General features: G+C 51.6%; 1 pseudogene; it reads left to right on the forward strand.

Annotated features, from left to right (window-relative positions):
* Positions 1-3,063: 3,063 nt before the first annotated feature.
* LOC100341004 (protein lin-28 homolog A pseudogene) lies at positions 3,064-4,626 on the forward strand (annotated as a pseudogene).
* The last annotated feature ends 1,374 nt before the right edge of the window (positions 4,627-6,000 follow it).

Raw genomic sequence — 6,000 nt, forward strand, 5'->3', positions numbered from 1 at the left:
GATAATCCATTGCTCAGGCCTGGAAGTGGTACTGGTCAGCACTTCCGCCTGCTGTCTGTTGGCCAGGCTACAGCGCCTCGGTGATGTTTCCGGCACCGTATTAAGGCACTGAAGGTGCTGCTGCGGCTGTTAGCACCCACTTAACCACCATCAGTGGCTTTCAGATTTCTGTGCTGTGACTCACAGCAAGAGCTAGGCTACCCTACAACACAATAGACGTAAGAGTTAGAAAACAATTCTCATCATTATGTGTTGTGCACGCTTGCATTTCATTTTCTTTTTTCTTTATTGTTTTATTTTCTTGACCGGCAGAGTTAGACAGTGAGAGAGAGAGAGACAGAGAGAAGGGTCTTCCTTCTGTTGGTTCACTCCTCAAATGGCTGCTACAGCCGGCTCACTGCGCCAATCTGAAGCCAGGAGCCAGGTGCTTCCTCCTGGTCTCCCATGTGGGTACAGGGACCCAAGCACCTGGGCCATCCTCCACTGTCTTCCTGGGCCACAGCAGAGAGCTGGCCTGGAAGAGGAGCAACCGGGACAGAATCCGACGCCCCAACTGGGACTAGAACCCGGAGTGCCGGTGCCATAGGCGGAGGATTAGCCTAGTGAGCCGCGGCGCCGGCCTCGTTTTTTTTTTTTTTTTTTTTTTTTTTTTTAATGGTTGAGTTGCACGTCTTCATTCACCATCCCATGGCAAATGATTTCATTTACTTATATGATTCTGGTGGGACCTTGTCTTCCATTCACTCTGTGGCCTTGCCGCTACCCCTCACCCAGGTGTCAGGAAAACTACAGCCCTCAAACAAGGCACAAGACGTTAGCACCGGAGACAACTGCAGGGCAAGCTTTTCTTTTATTTTTTAACTTTTATTTAATGGATATAAATTTCCAAAGTACGATTTATGGATTACAATGGTTTCCCCCCCCATAACGTCCCTCCCACCCGCAACCCTCCCCTTTCCACTCCCTCTCCCCTTCCATTCACATCAAGATTCATTTTCGATTATCTTAATATACAGAAGATCGTGTCTTTCTTCCCACGTCTGCCCATCCCATTCGAATTTTTGAGTGAGAAAGCTGTGATTGGTCCTTTGGAAGAAGGAAGCAAGGCATGGGGGTGAGGCAGGTGAGAGAGAGAGAGTGAGAGAGAGAGAGAGAGAGAGAGCCAAAGCAGAAGACACAGGCTCCTGCAGGCTGAGATGTGTCTTACAGATACAGGGAACCGGTCTCTGGGAAGCTTGCTCCAGTATGTCAATATTTATCCCTCTTTATTGGTGCAGTGACACAGAGCTGACAAACACTATTGAGGACACTGCCAATATTAACTTTTCTAATAGAGGCCAGAGAACAGCGCAAAGAAGAGGATGTGACCTTGAGCATGGCTCTTAGTAAATGCCCGTGGAGTAATATCTGCTCTTTTCCCAGTGTCTCCCAGCAACAGAGCTTTTTCACATGTAACAGACTTGGACCTGCTCACAGAGACTACTCGCTACGTCCCTTCTTCTAGTCTGCAGTTTGAAGAAACTCAGATTTGGTGTTATTAATGTGCCCAACACCAAGAAGTTACTCAGTGGCCTTTCTTTCAAATTTTCAAATTTTTGATTTTTTTGCATTAAGATGGTTTTTTTTTTTTTTAAAAAATGCATTACACTATTGTTTATCTTGATGCTTGGGAAGTTCGGTGACTTCTCCATCCTTACATTTTGCCCTGAGGTGAATGTCTGAGTTCATTCCCCCTGCTGCCCAAGATCACCAACATGGAAAGCAATCCACCTGCCTACCGCGTGACCGCCCTGCTGGTAGCAGTGTCCCCAAGAGCGTGTCTGCACCACTCCCAGATCCCCCTGCGGTAACTGCCTCCCCCTTTTGCTTTCAGCCAAGCAAGCCTGGGCGAGAAAGCAGGCGAGGGCGGGAGGCGTTGCAACCTTGATGACCTTGAGGCCACTGTCACCCGCTCGGAGATGCCCAAGGCATTGAGCAAGTCTTTACCACTGGGAACCAGTGACTGCTCCCACAGCCAGTTGTGGGGTACACCGAGTCTCCTGGCTCTGTGGCTGAGAGCCTCTGGCTTCCTGGTTCCCGAGGGCGGGGACTGAGGGTACCTGGGGTGGGAGGAGAGACTTGAGCAACAAGGCAGGGGAAGGGGCTTTGCAGGTGGGTCAGTAAGTGCCTGGTGCTCTTAGATTGAGGGACCCCCCATATGTGGGGTTCTGGTGTTTTGGTGGGAGCAGGGGTGGTAGAGGTCAGCGAGCCGTGTGCGAACCCAGAATGCTGTCGACTACAGAACTGCCGACGCGTGTGCTGGGGTTCCCGGCGGGCTCCGGGGCAGCTGCTCATTGCCCCGCAGCGTGCACTTGGAGGAGATGGCTGACATCTTCCTGGCTACCATCTCCTGTTTTCCTCCACAGTGCCAGATCCATACGTTTAATGGGACATTCTAGTTCATCTTGAGAGCACCTTTTGGAAACCGCAAGAGCCGTGGGGACCTCTGAGATGATGAACATGTGCTGAGCAAATCTAGTAGCAGACAAGCGGTCTGTGCATAGGTGAATCACATGTGACATTAGCAAGGGAGCACCTTTGTAAAAGAGATTTATTTATTTGTTTGAAAGAGTTAGAGAGAGAGATTCCATCTACTGGGTCACTCCTCCGATGATCGCAAAGGCTGGGAGAGGGCCAGGCTGAAGCCGGGAGCCAGAAGCTTCATCTGGGTCTCCCACATGTGTGTCAGGGGCCCAAGCGCTTGGGCCATCTTCTGCTGCTTTCCCAGACCCATTAGCATGGAACTGGATCAGAAGTGAGGCAGCTGGGACACAAACCGGCGCCCATATGGGATGCTGGTGTCACAGGTGGTGGCTTTACCCTGTGCTTCACAATGCTGTCCCTGACAAGGTGGCACGTTTATGGAAGAGGTACATCCATTCCTTTATTCAACAAGTATTCAATGAATACTTAATGACACCAGGAACTGATTTAGGGCTTAGTATCACAGAGAAGACCAGGAACGATTCTTTGACCATGTGAAAATAATAAACTGATTTAAAAATCAACAAAGGCGCCCTTTGCCTCCGGACTTCTCTGGGGCCAGCAGCCGCCCGACTAGGGGCCCGGGGCCGCGGGCTCTGCCGACGACCATGGGCTCCGTGTCCAACCAGCAGTTTGCAGGTGGCTGCACCAAGGCGGCGGAGAAGGCGCCCGAGGAGGCGCCGGAGGACGCGGCCCGGGCGGCGGACGAGCCGCAGCTGCTGCACGGGGCCGGCATCTGTAAGTGGTTCAACGTGCGCATGGGGTTCGGCTTCCTGTCCATGACCGCCCGCGCCGGGGTCGCGCTCGACCCCCCGGTGGACGTCTTTGTGCACCAGAGTAAGCTGCACATGGAGGGCTTCCGGAGCCTGAAGGAGGGTGAAGCAGTGGAATTCACCTTCAAGAAGTCCTCCAAGGGCCTGGAATCCATCCGTGTCACCGGGCCTGGTGGGGTGTTCTGTATTGGCAGCGAATGGCAGCCAAAGGGGAAGAGCATGCAAAAGCGCAGATCTAAACGAGACGGGTGCTACAACTGTGGAGGTCTAGACCATCATGCCAAGGAGTGCAAGCTGCCACCCCAACCCAAGAAGTGCCACTTCTGCCAGAGCATCACCATATGGTGGCCTCGTGCCCCCTAAAGGCCCAGCAGGCCCCCAGCGCCCAGGGAAAGCCAGCCTACTTCCGGGACGATGAAGAGGAGATCCACAGCCCTGCCATGCTCCCCGAGGCCCAGAATTGAGCCGCAGGGGGTGGGGGCTGGTTTTTTGGCTATCAGGAAGTTTCAAGGAGCAGGCATCAACTGCAGAGTGGAGAAAGTGGGGACAGGGTGGGTTGGGGGGAGCTGGCATTGCCACGTATCCCAGGCTGGGGTTCACAGCATCACCCCTTTTTCCCTCATGCTGGGAGGAAGGGTTGAGGCAGGGAATTCCAACCATGCTATATCCAAATGCAATTAAGGGGTTTGGGGGGGTATCACCCTATAGCCTGCATGCTTTATCTGAGGCCCCGTGTGCCAAATCTCTAGCTTTGCAAAGTCACCTGGATGGGGGAAGTTTTCCTTTGAAGGAAGGATATGGAATAATACTTCCCTAGCCAGGGTGAGAACACTGGTTGTGGGACCAGATTCCTGGACCCAACCCTCAAACCACTACGTCCTGTGGGAGGGACTTGGGAGTAAGGCAGGGTTTTCCACATCTTGTTTCCTCATAACTCGATCCTGGGACAGGGTGCTGGGAATTGTCCCAAGCAGTGGGTTGTGACGATCGGCAAAAAGGGTGGCTGGGGGCCGGCGCCGCGGCTCACCGGGTTCTAGTCCCGGCCGGGGCGCCGGATTCTGTCCCGGTTGCCCCTCTTCCAGGCCAGCCCTCTGCTGTGGCCAGGGAGTGCAGTGGAGGATGGCCCAAGTGCTTGGGCCCTGCACCCCATGGGAGACCAGGAAAAGCACCTGGCTCCTGGCTCCTGCCATCGGATCAGCGCGGTGCGCCGGCCGCAGCGCGCCGGCCGCGGCGGCCATTGGAGGGTGAACCAATGGCAAAGGAAGACCTTTCTCTCTGTCTCTCTCTCTCACTGTCCACTCTGCCTGTCAAAAAAAAAAAAAAAAAAAAAAAAAAAAAAAAAAAAAAAAAAGACCTTTCTCTCTGTCTCTCTCTCTCACTGTCCACTCTTGCCTGTCAAAAAAAAATAATGAATAAAATAAATAAATAAATTAAAAAAAAAGGTGGCTGGGGAACAGTCACAGAACCGCTGCTCCTGAGCTCATTCCTGACCCCATTCTGGGCCAATGCGATTTATTTATTTGCTCCCTTGGATAACTGCACCTTGGGTCCCACTTTCTCCAGGATGCCAACTGCACTAACTATGTGCGAACAATGTATCTTGTGCATTTGAACTTTTTTTTTTTAATATAAATAGTCTGGGTTTGTGTTTTTGTATATTTTAATCAAAGGCCCTCATCCCTGCACTGTGTTCTCAGGTACATGAGCAATCTCAGGGATAAGTCCGCAGCAGCTCCAGGTCTGCACAGCAGGAAGGCTTTTTGTTGTTTTTATCACCATGGAGAGCAACTATTTGGAGTGCACAGCCTATTGAACTACCTCATTTTGCCAACTGGAGCTGGCTTTTTTGCCACAGTGTCCTCTTGAAACCCCCTCCACCTTGAAAATGTTTCAGGGAGATGAAGTGTTAATGGGGTTGTCCCATGATTGAGCTCCTCCTCCCGGAAGATTGAAAATTAGTCTGGACAGGAAAATGCAGAGAAGTCAGGCCATGCCAGCTGAAAGGCCCAGAGAGGAAGCCATGGTCAAGGTTGCCTGATCCTAGGACACAGGTCTTTTGCTTCACTTAACAGAGCCATCCTTCACTAACCAGATTTAGGCGAGGCCCACTATGCACAACAGGGTGTGTGTGTTTGTGTGCACACATGCGTGTGTGAAAAATGGGAGCTGGTAAGGATGAGTTGAAGACCAATACCCCTGTACCCATCCTGTGCTGTCCAGGGGTGAACATGAAGCAAGGACTAAAAAATCCTTAACCTTCCCAAATTCTTGGCTTCCAGGGAGACCCATAAGTGAGGACCTCGGTGGTGGTGTCCGGAGCCAGTGTCCTGCCCTGTGACTGTAGTGATGACTGTGTCATGGTAACTAAAGGAGAAGGGGGTTTCATGTACATGCTGAGAGATCACCGCAACCTACCTCACTGTGTTGAAACGGGACAAATGCAATAGAACGCACTGGGCGATGTGTGTCTGGTCCTGGGTTCCTGTCTCCCCCAAATGCTGCCCCCCTTTAGTTATTGTATTGTCTGGGCTTTGTAGGACTTCACTACGTCTCTGAGTTGGTGATTGCTAGGTGGCCTAGTTTGTGTAAATATAATGTGTTGGTCTTTCTCCATGTTCTTTTGGGGTTTTATTGTTTACAAACTTCTTTTTGTATTGAGAGAAAAATAGCCAAAGCATCTTTGACAGAAGGTTCTGCACCAGGC

This window comes from Oryctolagus cuniculus, chromosome 3, assembly GCF_964237555.1.
Source record: "Oryctolagus cuniculus chromosome 3, mOryCun1.1, whole genome shotgun sequence".
NCBI classification, from domain to species: domain Eukaryota; kingdom Metazoa; phylum Chordata; class Mammalia; order Lagomorpha; family Leporidae; genus Oryctolagus; species Oryctolagus cuniculus.